Source organism: Furipterus horrens, unplaced genomic scaffold (assembly GCF_987537825.1).
Source record: "Furipterus horrens unplaced genomic scaffold, mFurHor1.1.pri manual_scaffold_9, whole genome shotgun sequence".
NCBI classification, from domain to species: Eukaryota; Metazoa; Chordata; class Mammalia; order Chiroptera; family Furipteridae; genus Furipterus; species Furipterus horrens.
Genome location: NW_028327179.1, coordinates 87,380,769 through 87,397,088, shown reverse-complemented (window position 1 = coordinate 87,397,088; position 16,320 = coordinate 87,380,769). Strand labels below are relative to the sequence as shown.

Genomic DNA, 16,320 nt, shown 5'->3' with positions numbered 1-16,320 from the left:
ACTTGGCTTCCTCTTTAATGTCTACTTGCATCATAAATTTGTCCTAAGCCTGGCCTCTGCAAAAATTATAGCCATTCATTCCTCCATTAGTTCACCCATGCTGGTATATTGAGCATGTATTTATATGCCAGGTCCTAGAGAGTTTTGGCACCCACTAGGGAGCAAGTCAGAGCTGGACAGGTGAATTGGATACCTGGAAACCACCTGAAGTTCTTATCATTAAACTGTATTTTTAAAAGATAACAATGTAACTTCCCCTACAAACTGATAACAGCATAAAATGTACACCTCCCAGAGCTTTTACATTTTAACAGGGATCAAAGCTTCGCCTAGAACTACTTTTAATCAGTCAGTGTGTGAGGGGAATTGTGGTTTGAGCCTTGGGATTTTTCCAGCTTATATGGCTTTTTAAGCAGCCAGGTTGGTACCGTCCTATCTGTATTTTGTGGCAGGGACTGGCTCTGATAATATTCTTCCCCGAAAAGTGGCTTAAAGAAAACTCCACTGTATAGGAAAAATCAGTTAGACACACCATAACAGAAAAGAGCTGTCTCTTGCCACACTTCAGGGCAGGAGAGCAGAGCACAGAGAGGAAATGCGGCCTGGTCAGATACAGACTGCCAGGTGCTGTTGGTCATGGACAAGTCACTTAACCTCTCTGTGCATCCCTAAGTAGGGGTCATCTCATATGATAGTAGTACTCCTCTCAAAGGATCGTTGAGGGTCATATATGTTAATATATAATAGAGTATTTAGAATAGAGTAAGCATTCGATTAAAATCACCTATTATTTTCTTAGCTGTATGTTTTTCCAGTTTGTCAGTTTTTCTGAGAATATGTAGTAGATACAACGCAAGAGTGGGTAAGAAACTAGATCAAATGAGGATGGTTAATTCCTCTTCCCTCTCTGCACACTCCCCAACAGACCCCAGAGCTGCTTGTTTTATAAGGCGGTGGCATCGTATTTGAATATATGACCTTGAACGTTTCTGATTAAGTAGTTCTGGGCAGTGCGTTAATAATTGGAAAATAAATCAGGCGCCCCACACATACCTGCTCAGCCAAGAATTTGTTTGCCCCAGGAGCTGTGGGCGGGCGGGAATGGAAGCAAGGACACACCCAGGCTTATGTGAACCCCCTGTTCCTGCTCAAGACTTGCGGTGTCACCAGTGCTTCCTGGTCATCCTTTTCCTTTTTTTAATCCTCACCCAAGGATGTTTTTGTTGTTAGAGAGAGAGAGAGAGAGAGAGAGAGAGAGACATCAGTCGGCTGCCTCCCATACGCGCCCCTGCTGGGGAGCGGACCCGCAGGCCAGGTCTGTGCTTTGGTGCCCAGAACCTTTTGGTGCACAGGACGACGCTGCAGCGAACTGAACCACCTGGCCAGGGTCCCGGCCATTTCTTTTCATTCCCAGTCTAGAGAAACAAATATTTTCATTTTTAAAAAGTGTTTTTTCTCTCTCCCTGACTCCAAGGGAACACTCCCCCTCCTCTCATTTCTTTGTTTGTTTTCTAAAGTTTGGCTCTTTGTTTGTCCCTTGGTATTGCACTTGGGCAAACTTCTCCTAAGCCCTGGCTGGCGACACACAGTGTATAGTGAACCACGGGGCTCCCTGCATGGACCCCGAGTTTCACAGTCTGTGGCGAGGCCCTTTGGACATGTCCTGGGATTTTCTGTCTGTTCCTGTAGTGGGAGCAGAGACCCCTGCCTCCCCCCAAAACCCCGCCCACCCGCCCGCCTTTGCACTGGGGTGAGTCACAGGTGTTGCGTCCTGGGGAGATGGTTGAGGGTGGTTCAGTGCAGCCCTGTAGAGAGGGACTTATTTCCTGTCCCTGTGGAACATGCCACGTCGCGACATGGGGTCTGTGTGACCTTCAGTTATTGGTTCCTGGCTTGTTTCATGTTCTCCTTTTCAGCCTATTGAACATTTAATCCCATTGTCCTAGCTAAGTGCTCTCATGAGGGCAGGTGTGTTCTTTCTGTGAGTGTGACAGCAGGTGTGTGTTGGGTCCTGTCCTATGGGAAGCGGTCAGGGACTGGGTGGAAAAGGCCTTCTCAGCCCAAGGAAATGCCCTTGGCCAGAGCTAAGCTTAGCAAGCCATTTGACCTCTCTGAGCCTGCAAGGTCACACCTCCGCTTCCGATTAAATCCACCCCCGGGGTCCTCTCAGCGTGGGTGGGAACCTCGTGTCCTCAGGGACATCCTTTTCCTCTGTTTCCTTCTCAGATTATGAAAGCAGGGGTGGTAGGTGTTGGATACATTCTTTCCAATAAGCTGGCCAGGCTTTGAGATTGGGGACTGGTATTTGAGGAGCCTTTGCCTGAGAGGAGTTAGAATCTAGACGGGCTTCCCAAGGAGCAGCCTTCTGCCTCGTGGCTGACGGAGCAGTTTTGGAGGCAGCAAAACCCACTGCTCAGATAGGTGGCAGAGCTGGCAAAATGAAAAGTAAAGAAGATTTTGTTTTCAAAATTATACCCTATCCACCACCAGCCTCAAATCTGGGGTAACCACCAGACATCCTGTTCCTCAGCGGGTTTGCTGCTTGGCCCTGTGGCGACGGCCTGGTCGGTGTCCCTGTGCTCAGGGTCTGTGCAGGTGTCTGTCCCCACGTTCTCAGACTTTTGCCTGATGCCCCTGAAAAACATCTAGGGCTGTTCTTTAAAGTCTTAGGAAGTGAAATAAAGACGTGCATTAACTCCTAGACTCGTAACGGTCTCGTCGTGGAGAAGATCCACTGTGCTTCCCACTGTAATAAGCAAAGGGGGCGGCAGTGTATATGCAAATGGCCCTGCCACCCTCTGCCGGGAGGCTGCGGCCTCTGTCAGGCCTTTGGCACCCGCGTGGAGCCCAGAACCACCCTGTTGCCGCCCAGGGCAGCAGCACAGAAAGGACGTGGGACTGAAGGAAGAAGGCTGTTGGGAGGTAAGGCTGGGAATGTGTTCGCGGCCATCTGTCGGGGGAGAGGGCAGGACACCCAGTGTGGGTGTCAGGGCTGATGCAGAGCCAGGCTCTGTGGGACAGTCCTCCGGTCTCAGGTGTGCGTTCACCTGTCATCTCCTGCTCTTGGGGGAAGGAGCTGGCGTGGTTTATGGAAATGCTTCAGAGTAGTAGTTCTTGTTATTAGTAATGGTCCTGTAGTTCCCAGATTTTACTCGCCTGTCTGTCACTCCCTCGATGAGCCCCAATCAGAATGGCCCTTCATAGAAGTGACCACAGAGCATATACTTGTCATGTTTTGAGAATTGCCAGTGGTGGGCTAAAAAGCAGGTTAACTTTAGTGTAGATTCTCAGGAAGACAAGAACAAACCATAAAATTAAATGTCCTTTATCTGTACTAACTAGTAATTAGATAAAGGTCTGCACAAAGTTGGGTAAGTTTGAAGGTACAGCAGCGGCCCCTGTACTTGCTTTAATGATACGCTCAGTCCGAACTTCAGAGAAATGCCACGAGCATGTTTTCTGCAGGCCTCCCAGTAACTATGAAATATTTTTTTCACATGTAAAATTATAGGAAAAATTTCTTTCATTATTAAAAAACATGCACGCATGTGTGTGTTTCTATACATAAAAAAAGCAAACCATTGGGACTATTTCTAAATAGTTATCTGTTAACCATAGTTAGATTAAAACATACATAAAATGATAAACCTTAATGAAGGCCACATAATTCATGTCTTTCTACATAGAATAGGTTCATGCAAACACACTTCCTTCCCAGTATCAGACTTCTTTCTACCATATACGTGACAGATGATAATGTGGACACCATCTTCTCTCTCTTCCCTTCCCTCTTCTCTTCTGCCTTCATTTGTCATCAAATGAGTGCTCTGTCCAGGTCACTTCGTGGGCACTGCATATACACAGATAGGTGCCGCATGATGACCTGCCCTCAGAGGCCTCCTAGTCTAAGAGCATGTATAGCAGAGTGAGGTGATGCCGGGAAGAGGTGTGGGGAATTACCTGGACAAGGAACAGACTCCCACCCTGCGCAGAGCGGGGGAGAGACAGTGCAGGATTCACAGAGGAGCATTCCAGGTGCGGCACGTGGGATGCCGAGGGCCGGGAGACTGTCTTTGGGGAATGGCAGGCACCTGGCGTGGTTGCGAGGGACAGATGCTGGGGAGGGGCAGGGTGGCAGGATGTAGTGAGGGGAGCTCACTACTTTGCAAAAAAAAAAAAAAAATAGGGCTGTGGCTGAGACGTGTATTTTGTTAGAAAGTGTTTCCTTATGTTGTGCCAAGTCCTCCTCCTTATCTCTTTTACCTTTGGGTTGAAGCCAAAGGAACAGCACAGAATGAGTCTTGTCTGCTTTCTGCCACAGGCTTTTATATGTAGGTGGTCTCCTGCTTCTTTAAACCTTGCCGCAAGGTGTGTATACCTTTATCCTTCATACTAGAGGTTGGTTAATAGTTTGTTTCCTTAATATAACCCAGGGGTCACTCCAGCTGGTCTTTTCAGAGTGTACAGTTGATTGTGATCTCCTAGGATGATTTTGTAGATCTCCAAAGCAGTCATTGCCACTGTACCCTCTTCTCTGTTGGTCTCTCTTCTGCTGGGTTCCTCCTTCCGGGTTTCCTGGATCCCTGAGGTGGGAAGCAGTTCGGGGTGTTAGCCCAGCCTCTTTCCCACCATACCATCTCCCTTTGCCATCTTAGGGCTTTAGAGAAAGGAAAAGCAGGCCTTTCTCACACATGCACTGAGAAATAGTTTTGTTTTTACAATTACACCACTATTATCTTATACTTTCGAAGCAAACTAAGAAAGAAATACAGAGCTGTGAAATGTTAACAAAAATAGATTAGAATGAATTAAAATCACTCAGAAGTTAAGGATCAAGAGGGGAATGTTATAACTCAGGTTCCATTTTCACATGAATTATATGAGTTAGAAAGTACTCGGTTACATTCTGCAGGAGCCATCTGGCCATATGTGTAGTATGAGACCCCTCTGCCTGAAAGTGGAGGGATTGGGTCTTGGAGAGAGATTCTCAAGGGCCAGTTGTTACAGAAGTTGGACTTGAAGGCAATCACTGATAAAAGTTCTCTACTTTCCCAGCCAAGCCAGGCATGTCTCTGGATTGCCCTCTTTACACAAAAAGGCTGAGATGGAAAATGTTCATTAATTTTGGAATTCTTCACCTTGTGGAAGACAGGAGCTTACCTGGTAGCATGGTCCTTGGTAGGGACTTCTGCTTACATGGGAGTGGGTGAGTGGAGGGAAGGGGGAATAAAAGGAGACCAGTATGTGGCTGCTCAAGTACAAGTTCCTGATCTAATCAGTTAGTTAAGGACGCAGAAAAGACTGTTGGCTGATTGCTGGAATTTAATTATCTGCTATGGAAGGCAAAGTCCTGTTTTCAGTGTAAAACAAGGTCTTAAATACAGTTGCAGTCCCCGTCAGTGGTCCCTACAAGGGAACAGAAGGGAGGTGGGAAGGAGGAGGGTTAAGGATTCCGCCGCAGCGTGCTCGTCGCAAACTGTGCTTTGTGGACGAGTCCCAACAGCATCCCTGGGACCCTGGGACCAATGCAGTCTCAGGCCCGAACCAGCGCCTCTGAATCAGAATCTGCATTTTACCAAACCCCCGGGCGATTCCTCTGCACATGGAAGTTTGAAAAGCACCCCTCCAGTGGGCGATGACAGGCCGTGATTCACACAGTGATTTACCTGTCTGGACACACTTTGAGAAAAGCTGAACAAATAAGGCATCTCGGCACTAAGTAGTCAGTGTCAGGAATCAGAGTTTGATTTTGTTCGCAGCTAGAGACCAGGCCAGCTGACTGTGTTTGATCAAACAGCCAACGCTCTGTTTAGGGGAGGACAGGGGTTTGTTTATGACATGGATGAGTTGCTCCGGGCCTTGACGGTCTAGGGGTCTAGGGTCTAGCGAAGAGCTGAATTCTTGCCCTGGAGCATTAGCATGGCTTCGATGATGACAGTTGCAGGCGATGATCTCGTATTTTTTTAAGTAATTTTTCTTTCTACTTTTATTTGTGCTTAATTTGCTGTACTTTTTATTTTATTTTTCAATTACAGTTGACATTCAGTATTATTTTGTATTAGTTCCAGGTGTACGGCATAGTGGTTAAACAGTCTTACAATTCACAAAGTGGTCCCCCCAAAATTTCGAGTACCCACCGGGCCCTATAAATAGTTATTACAATATTATTGACTGTATCCTCTGTGCTGTGCTTTACACCCCCATGACTGTTTTATAACTACCGATTTGTACTTCTTAATCCCTTCACCTTTTTTCACCCAGTCCCCCAACTCCCTCCCATCTGGCAGCCATCAGTCTGTTCTCTGTATCTGTGAGTCTGTTTTGCTTGTTTGTTTATTTTGTTGTTTAGATTCCACATATAAGTGAAATCATATGGTACTTGTCTTCCTCTGACTGACTGACTTCGCTTAGTATAATACCCTCTAGGTCCATCTCTTTTTCCCCCTGTTTACCACAGAGGAGAGAATAAAAAGGATGCTTTAATTTTCTTAGACTTCCATCATGCCCTTTTTTTTACTTGATATCATGTTATGCTCATGGACTTCTCAGGGAAAAGGGTCTGTGCAGAAACATGGGGCTTCCTTAGTGAGGTGCCAAGCATTCCTTCTCGGCTAAACTCAAACTGGCACTGCTGACAAGCGTCAGGATGAGACCATGTTGACCCAGGCCTGGTTTTAATGAGAATACCTCTGTTTGGGTTTGTCCTGTTGACACATCAGTAGATCTTCGAGTGGAAAACCTTTTGTTTATAGAGTTATTAACTAGCAGGGTCGCATGTATAGAATGGTCTTTCTCCTTACCTAGAGAAGCCTTTATTTGTAGAGTAGAGGAGAAATGCTACTATATTGTAACAAGTACTTGACCATTATAACAGGTACTTCTATATTCAGTTCTTTTATAATGGGATGCAAAGATTTATTTTGTCTGTTTGATCTTTTCCACTATTCTGTGATAACCATATATTACTTCTATAGTAGATAAAAATTCACTAAGTGTTCTTTTGTAAAAATAACAACTTAAAAACAAAAACGCCTTTTAGTGCTAAAAGGATTAAGACTACAGGGCATTTCCTTCAAGTGCCATGAAGAATCCATTCATGGTTCTCAAAGCACTGCTGCATTCTAGTTCAAGCCACTGTCGTCTCAGGCCTGGGTTGTTCCAGTAGCTCGATAACGGATCCTGCTGCTTCCTCCCATGTCTCCTGTTCAGTCTGTTCTCAATTTAGCAGCCAGATCATACTTGCTTCTGCCCAAAACATCTCAGTTGTGTCTCATGGCTCACAGAATAAAAGCCAAGCGCCTTAAGAGTGCCTTAGAAGCCCATTACTTACCTCTCTGATTCCATGTCCCTTGCATGCCCCAGACAGACAGGCTACACTTCTGCCTCAGGATCTTTGCACTTGCTGACTTGTCAATCTGGAACTGTCTGAAGAAATCTACATGACTCGTCCCCAAGCTTCCTTCAGATCTTCGCTCATGTGTCAGTTTCTCAGTGAGGCTGTCGTTGACCACCCTATTTAAAATGTGACACCCTCCTCCACTTACACACTTGACATATCTTATATCTTACTTAATATATGTTCATTGTCTTATTTTCTCCAAGAGTGTTACCTCTTTGAGAAGAGTGTTTGTCCACAGCCCCGAGAGCAATGCATGGCTTATTCAAGGTGCATACTATTTGTTGAATGAATGAGTGCAGTGGGCCTCTTCCACCCCATATAAATTTGGAACCAAAAGCATTGTGGGGCTTCTTCCTACCAATTTTGTTCTCATCTTCATCACATAAGAGATCTGAAATGTTAGGAAAACATCTTTAATATATTAACTACAGCTGCGAGCCATTTAAAACATTCTCCGTAGTAAGTTAGGGAATGCCAATTAATTGTTGACTTGTAAGGCAAATGGGAGAACACAGTCGGTACACAGCAGACCTCCTGTGGGCCAAGCATGCAGAGTCAGGCCCTGGGGACCGGAGGAGGTGCAGAGTGTAGAGCCTTCTTCAGGGATCTTTACACTTTCTGGCTGTCAGCCCCTCTTCATGGCAGCATGGTGCAACAGACTTGGTCTTTTAGGCCCCGGCCCCGCCCGCCAACCTCCGCCCCTCCCCCACCCCAGGGCTGCTGCTTTGAGCTTGCCCGCCTGCATGCACATTTGTTTGCCAGTGTTGTCTCACCAAGGACTTCCTTTTGCTGCAGTTTATGTTTTCCTTTTTGTTTATAGTGTTTCTTAGTAACCACTGCCACGAGTCCTCTCTGCAGGGTTGCTATCCAAAGGTATCTTGAACTTTGTGCTCTATTTCTCTTCTGGTATCTTAAGATTTATTTTGACCATGGACGTCTAGGAAACAAAGGTTACAGAAGAGAACGTAGATGGTGCTCATCTAACTACTGGCACCCCAGAGGTGGGAGGGCACATCGAGGGGCATGGAGCCCATTTTAGGAAGCTGTATGGTCTGCCTGGCAGAATAATCTTCATTGTGGTGATGGATGCAACCGAGTCTAATAGCCCGGAGCCGTCACTCGTGCCACAGCATGTGTCCTGGATGTCCACTGTCGTGCAGCATGCTACAGAATCCAGTCTCGTGGAGCTTCTTATAGTCAGAGAGAGATGTAGATTCGTAACCACAGAAATGTGTTGTCATAAACTGCAGCAAGTGCTCTAAAGGAGATGATTGAGGTGCTGTGGGAGCTTTGTCCTAGTCTTAGGGTCGTGTGACATTTGAGCTTGGATCTGCAGGTTACTAGGCTTAGGTGCGCTTTGGAGGGAAGTGGCAGAGTGTGTGTGTTCACCTCGGGGCAGAGGAAACAGGGTGTGCAAAATCTGAGGGAGTGAAAGGAGACCAGAGTGGCTGTAGTGGGAGAACGGAGAGGGGTGCGCGGAGGGGGCTGGAGAGGCAAGCAGAGCCAGCGGGAGACCTAGAGTCCACTTGCGGGTATTTATCCAAAGACAGGTGCGCAGAGCAGTAGAGGGGTTTTGGTAAGGTGGAGCCGTGATCTGATTTCTGTTTTTAATGTTTGCTCTGGACACACTGGATAATGAACTGGGGAGGGAGAGAGTGGGAGCTGAGAAAACAGCTAGAAATGTTTTGTGTTTGCCCAGGAGGATGATGGCAGCGGGTCTGGAGAGAGGATGATGGAGGCGGTTGGCATCTGGATTGTGATTGCTCTGATAGGCTCACAAGAATCTTCTGTTAATTAGGCTTGATCTCTGACCTGCCTATGAGGTGCCTATTCCTGGGATTTTGGAAATATTTATTGACTGCAGGAATGTCAATACATTAGTCAAGCTGGTTGGAGCAAGTGTCCAGGCTCTCTGACAATTATGTTTTTCCTTGTAAATGAGAACATAGGCATTATGGCTTTATACAGGGTGGGGGAAAAGTCTGTTTCCTGTAATTAATAAATAACAATACAAGAATAAACTCTGTGTTTCATGTATTTACAACTGTAAAACGACTTTTGCCACACCCTGTGTATCAATCTCTCGTGAGGTCTGTTAGCATGAGTCATTAATGATAAACATGATAATTTCTGGAACCTCAGTGATTTTTGGACCTGATCATTTTTGGAGCCAGCAGAGTTGAGGAACAGAATGTAGACATGTTGAGTTCTCCTAAGGTCATTGTCACTTCGTGGAGACTCTGATCAGCTACCTTTCCTAGGCAAAAGTTTCCCTCTTAATGATGCTTTTCCATGGTCATTTAAAACAATTTTTAAGTAAATCAATAGTAGCTACACCCACCAATTGTTTCTATCTTTAGAACAGCCATTATTTCACCCAGTGGGGAAAGGTGCTGCCCACCTAAAAAAGAACTTCAGAGGCAATGTAGTTTGAAAAGGCATCTATTAATGCAGAAGGATTCAGAGTCAAGGAGAATCTTAAATATTGTTTCTCTCTGCATCTAACTTTTATTATGCATGTTGATTTCTTTAGAAACCATGAGGTATTTGTTTTTGTTTTTCAAGTCTCCTATTACCTATACATATAGTGATACTGCCTTAATAGTTCTGTTTAGGAACTGAGTCAAATTAGGCAGCTGAAATAATTGGCTGAAATTCAGTGAAGCCCTTTCGGTACTTTCAAGTTCAGAAGATATCAAACAGTGATATAAAATGTGTTATGCATTTGTGCCTGCTCACTAGCAATATTTCCCTTATCTTTTGCAGGAGAAAAATGGAAGAAACGTAATTTTAATGGAATGGAAAAACCACTGAATAGGTAACTGAAATTAGCGGGGGTTGTACATTTTTATAAGTCAATAATTGGGAAGTCCTTAGAAGAGTATTTGGCACATAGTAAATATCATGTAAGTATTTGCTCTTAAGTTCTTTTAAATGTACCTCAGCCCAAAACAAACCAGTCATATAACAAAAAAACTATCCAAAAGAAAAACAAACCTTTTGTTCCTGAAGACGGTGTGAACATCATTGGTAAGTTCTGGCATGGTCTCTGTGAAACCTATTATTACAGTGGCCTGAAAAACTTAATTTCTTAATCTCTGCACATCCTAAGGATATGAACTCCCATTTATTTTTGCCTTTGAGCTCTCATTCATGATGACCTTATAAGTGTCAGATCAGTTTCAACTTTGAAACAAAACAAGCTTCTTTAAAATTGTTGAAGAGATAGTTCCTTATCATTTGGGGAAATAACTCAGTTTAGAGAGAGCCACTGAAATGGCTTGTGGAGCAGGAAAATAGAGAGGTGACATTAAGAACAGCTCTTCCATTTTCTGGTGATAATTTGGAATAAGAAATTTCAAACTCTTGGCTCTGCCTGGGACCGACTGCATGACATAGAACCGTTGGTGTTACTGAGACACATTGAACAGACACTCATAAGGGCCATACAATGCGCCAAGTTCTCTGCTTGGTGTTGAGATTGTAGAGCTGACTGAACCCGTCACCTTTCTCCTTACTGTCCCCATCTGTCTGGATCTGCACCAGTTCCTGCCTTTTTGTACCTTGGTTCTCCTGGCCAGAGTGATGCTCAAGGTCCCACTTTCCCTCCCCTCTTTAGCTCTTCTGTCTCCCGAGGCTTCTGTCCTTCAACATATCAGCACATTGTACTCAGGGTGAGGAGCAGACAGCAGGTGGGGCTGGGCCCACGGTCTGATTTCACGGAGTTAGACATTTCTGTGGTTGGCATTCATATTGTGTCTTCCTTCACCCGACTTCTGTTTTACAGTTGGCACAGTTTGTTTTAAATACTTCATCATTCTTTGCTTTGCCATGTTTTTCTTAACTGGGTCCCTTTCCCGGCTCTGGTGCTATAGGCTGGGGAGCCCAGCTTGGGGTTTAGACCCCACACTTCTCAGGGGGAAACCCCCGGCTGCCGAAATAGCCTCCCGGCACTTCAGCTGCTGCCCGTGGGAGCCCAGCCCGCCCTCTTTGTAACTCCTCGTTGTGGTGAAGCGGCCTCTTCCGTCTATCTGTGGTTATAAGACTTCTCTCCAGTTAGTGTCCAGTTGGTTATTCAGGATGATTTCTCTACAATTTAGTTGTAATTCCAGATTGATCCTGGGAGGAGGTTAGTGTAGCTTCCACTCACTCCTCCGCCATCTTGGATCTTCTCAGATTTTGAAAGTTACTTTTCTATTTGATGGCATTACAGATGACGTTATTAACTTGGGAGAGGTGGGCACTGGTGGGGCCCTCAGTGTGTCAGTGGCTTTTAAACCTTATTGGCACCCACGGGAAGAAATCCATGTTACATTAGGATTTGTACATGTGCATGTATGATTTCTCGAAATAATACCGTTAGTATATGTGAGTTGTGATAAAATTTTCTGCTCTGTTGTATCCTACCACTTTTTCTTTTTTTTTCTTTCCTTTAAATAATTTTAAAACACTTTTTAATCATGGGTTGACATACAGTATTTTATTAGTTTCAGGTGTATAGCATTAGTGATTAGACATTTATGTAACTTACAAAGTGATCACCCCGAAAAGTCTAGTACCCATCTTACACTGCCATAGTTAATGTAGTATTTTTGACTATATTCCTTACTCTGTACTTTATATCCCCATGGCTTTCTCTCTTCTTTTCTTTTTAATGCTCTTCAAAAGATCCTAGTCCATTGTACTTCGAAAGACTTGCAGTATTTTTATGCTGTGGTAGGGACACATGCTTTTTTTGCTTTCCTCTCCATATTCAGTAGTAATGTGCACAAGTCTCTTTTATGACTAAAAACCCTCTCAAACTTGCCTTAACTTAATTCTTATGTTCAAACTCTCCCCTTCCTTTTGTAATTAAGCTTCTGTTTCTATTCTATCACATATTATTCATGCCTCAACTTTTTCTGTTTGACATTTGACATCGCTCTCCTAACCAATAGCTAAGAATCATTTTATTTAGCATTTTGAATAAAACAATTCTCTGTACTGTTATATCTTGCGTATTAAATATAATTTTCCAAAAAGTAACACACTTATTTTTCACTAATTCCTTTATGTGTTGAGATTCTCCATATTCAGGTTCTCAGAAACATAACTAATCTGATTGTCTGATCTCAGAACTCATGTCCTTACGGTCCAGGGATTACAGAATCACATGGAGAGAGGGGGGTGTCTTCCATACTTTGTTGTCTCTTTGGTTGATGTCATGGGTTGCAGAGAGACACCTGCTGGCCCAAATGTAGTGTTGCACTGGTTTTTTGTCTTGAAGTCAATCATATTGTTATTTTTAGGACCTTAAACTTTCACGGTGTACTGGTAAGCTTGTATATAGGAATATATTGAAGTAGGTCACCTAATCTCCTCAAGAATTTTTAGGATTTTCAGTTCAACACTTAATGAACTGAAATGTAGTCATACCATGTCACCCATTCAAGAAGCTGATATCTCATGGAGGGAAGGGATTTCACAGTAGAACTTGATTCCTTACCTTTGTGCGTTCTGAATGGGGCTACAAAAAGACCATTCAGTAAAGCACCCAGTAACCAGGATCCATTTAAAACTTTTGGAAATGATAATTTATTCTCCCAAGACAGTTAAGAACTTAAGTTTTAAAAAGCATAGGTTTGCAGCTTAGTTTGTTACATGAGAAATACATTTGGTTCTTGTTATAACTCTAGTGCTGGAGAAAACAAGAATCTAAAATCTATTGCTTATTTATTTTGAAGCTGTAATTAAAATATCGTGGTGACTTCTGTACAATGCTTATCTGAGCAAAATTCTTATTGATTTCAGAGGCAAGTTTATATATAAAGGGAACATAACTATATACATCTAAGATTACCTGGTACATGCAACAGATTTTAAGAATTATAATGTGCAAATTGGTTCTTTTAAACAAAACTAAATTAATATTCACCCGTCTTTGAAGAATATTTCTAAGGTTTTATCGATGACAGACTCTGCCACAGTTTTCTATCCCTGTTTACTTCTAGTACACAGTGCATGCCTGGGAGCTAATAGGAACACATCAGAATGTGTGTGACAGTTCCTCTAGCCAACAGCTCGGAGAGTATCCAGGAGAGGGAGGTAAATCCGTGCCCCTGCCTCAGCCCCACTTTATCAGCATTTGTCTCTTCCTTCATGCATTTCAAAAGATAAACTAGGTACCGTAGGACAAGACTGTACCGGCTTCAGAGAGTGGCAGAGCTGAACAGGATACCGTTAATGGTTCAAGAGGACAAATTACGGCAGAAATGTAAACATTATTTGGGGACATAAAATACTGTGTTTGAGTTTAATAACCTCAAACAAGAAGAACAACATGTTAAAACTATTCCATGCATGTCTAGTTTTTCTGGCCAATTTCCCTTATTCATTTCCTGAGAGGGAAAGCTGAAGTGAGAACAGGCACCTGGATTGGTTATGAAAACCGTGAGAGGTCCCATCAGGTAGCCAAGCACTCCTTTCAAAAGCGCAAGTAAAGGAATAAAGCAGTAAACAAGATTTGAAACAGCAGGTGTGTTACAGGTTGCTAGTTTGGAGCTTCAGCGCTTAACAGTACTAAAGTCTAAGTATGTTGTCATGAAATACGGTCAGTAACATGCTTGCTTCATTGTAAGTTCTCAGTACATAGCAGCTACTGCTGTGGTTGCCGCGCACAAAAATGCTCCACGGCACTCAATAAATTATTTTAGCCGTGTTTCTTGTGTTCAGGGGTGGATTTGTTTTGATCTGTCTCTCTGTTTTGTGGTAACTGATACGGCAGGAACAACTGTTGAGTGCGTCCTACGTGCTGAACTGTCATCTAGTTACATGGAATGTGAATGACGGGAGACGGCGCAGTTAGGCTGGCGAGTGAAAGAGCTCGGTTATCTGAGCCCTGGGGGTGGGGGGGGTCAGCGGGAACCGTAGTCTCAACAGAGCCACGTGCTGGTCGGCTCCCAATATTTGCTGCAACATTTCAAGCTTTAGAAAAAAAATCTTTTGGTTTTCCATGGTTGATCAGCTGTAACTGTCACACAAGGAAAACACTACTTCTTCAAAAGCAGGAGGTTTTAATAGAATATAAAAATAGCTCAGATTTCCCAAAGTTCAGAGAATTACTCTGATAATTCTGATGTTTAAGATTTTTAAGTACGTATTTTCACTTTACAGTCTACTATTTAGTCCGCAGGGACAGAGTAGTGTAATATGTATTATAAAAAACACATTGACGGGGAAGGGGGGTGCTGGGTGGAGGGGAGCAAAGGGGGAAAAAATTGGAACTATTGTAACAATATAATCAATAAAATATACTTAAAAAAAAAAACACACACACACACATTGACAGGAGCATTTCCCTTTAAAATCTATGTAACCAGCGTGAATATCTGAATACCTGGCGTTCTCAATTGTACGCAGTATATCTTGCTATTTCAGTAGGAAATGGACCTTTTTCAGCAAATAGATTCCAGAGGATTTCAGTATTTTGGGTATGTCTACATCTGTAATTGGAAGAACATAAGTCAGCACTTCTGACTGAAGGGGCCAATAAATAATTCATGTAATCAACGTTCAGTTTGCCACCTGAATGGAAAGGAGCCATAGCACGTGTAATCTAAAGTTTTCCTTCACAGCGCCTTATTTTCTGGTGTACTTTTGGCTTTTGTTGTTTTCTGGAGTACACAGCAGTTTGCAGTGGATTGGGAAGTAAGTGGCTCTATATGTTTTTGTGAAAGAGGAGTATTTCTTTCTTTTAAGATTTTATTTACTTTTAGGGAGAGGGAAAGGGAGGGAGAAAGAGAGGGAGAGAAACATCAGTGTGTGGTTGCCTATTGTGCCCCACCAACCAGGGACCTGGCCCGAAACCCAGGCATGTGCCCTGGCTGGGAATCGAACCAGTGACCCTTTGGTTCACAGGCCAGCGCTCAGTCCACAGAGCCACACCAGCCAGGGTGAGGAGTATTTCTGTAGTTTAAAATATGTTGGAAATACTGCCAAAAGTTAGACTTAATACATAGAAAGTTTATTACATTTCTATTGTAGATTCAAACTCCTTTGCCTATTCTTAAAACAAATGTCCAGGGCTAGGCCTTGTGCTTGAATCTGTCTTGACAAGCCCTCCTGTCTCCCCTCCCTCCACTACCCCTCATCTTTTAAGGTGAAATTAGTATAGGATTAAGATCAAAGACATTTGAAGGGGAAAATAAGGCACAAAATAATTTAAATTTCAGCATTTGGAATTGAAAGGAAGGTTAGAGGACATTGACCTTAACTCCTTCTTTAAAAATTTGTTTTAAAAGTTTTCATTTGAGGACATGTTCATTGATTTTGAGAGAAGGAAAGGTGGCGGGGGAGAAAAACATGGATGTGAGAGAGAGATATTGATCAGTTGCCTCCTGTACCTGCCCCTGCTGGGGATCGAACCACAACCCTTTGGTGCACATGGGACGACACTCCAGCCAACCAAACAACATGGCCAGGGGATTACCTTAACCTTTTCAATTTACAGGTGAGGAAACTGAGCTTCTGAGAGCTGATGGGGCTCGCACAAGGCCAGAGCTATTGAAAAACAAAACTTTTACCAACAGGTAGATAGTACTTATTCACCCAAAAGTTTCAGTGACTTTTTTCAGCTTTATTGAGATATAATTGACAAATAATATTGCAAAACATTTAAAGTGTACAACATGATGATTTGATATACATATGCGTTGTGAAAAGTTTTTTCTCACTTTGATAGTTTTCAAAAGTGAATATTAAACCTCAGTTTCCTAGTTTTTTGGTTTTTGTTTTTTAACCCACTACTTGGAAAGTATGTGTCTTCGCACAGCCAACTCACCCCCAGTGCACGGGGTTTTTTCCACTCCACTGCCTGGGGGCAGTTTGATGTGCATAAATAGGAAAACGATTTTAAAAAATATTTTTCTCAATGATATTGAAAT

The 16,320-nt window shown here is 43.4% G+C and overlaps 1 long non-coding RNA gene across 1 annotated transcript in view; it reads left to right on the top strand.

The window, feature by feature from the left end:
• The window catches only part of LOC150002136 (uncharacterized), a 106,283-nt gene that overhangs the window by 74,527 nt on the left and 15,436 nt on the right, over nt 1-16,320 (top strand). The window contains exon 4 of the long non-coding RNA XR_016512968.1: nt 10,166-10,217. This is a non-coding gene — a long non-coding RNA (uncharacterized LOC150002136). The remainder of the gene's footprint in view (nt 1-10,165; nt 10,218-16,320) is intronic.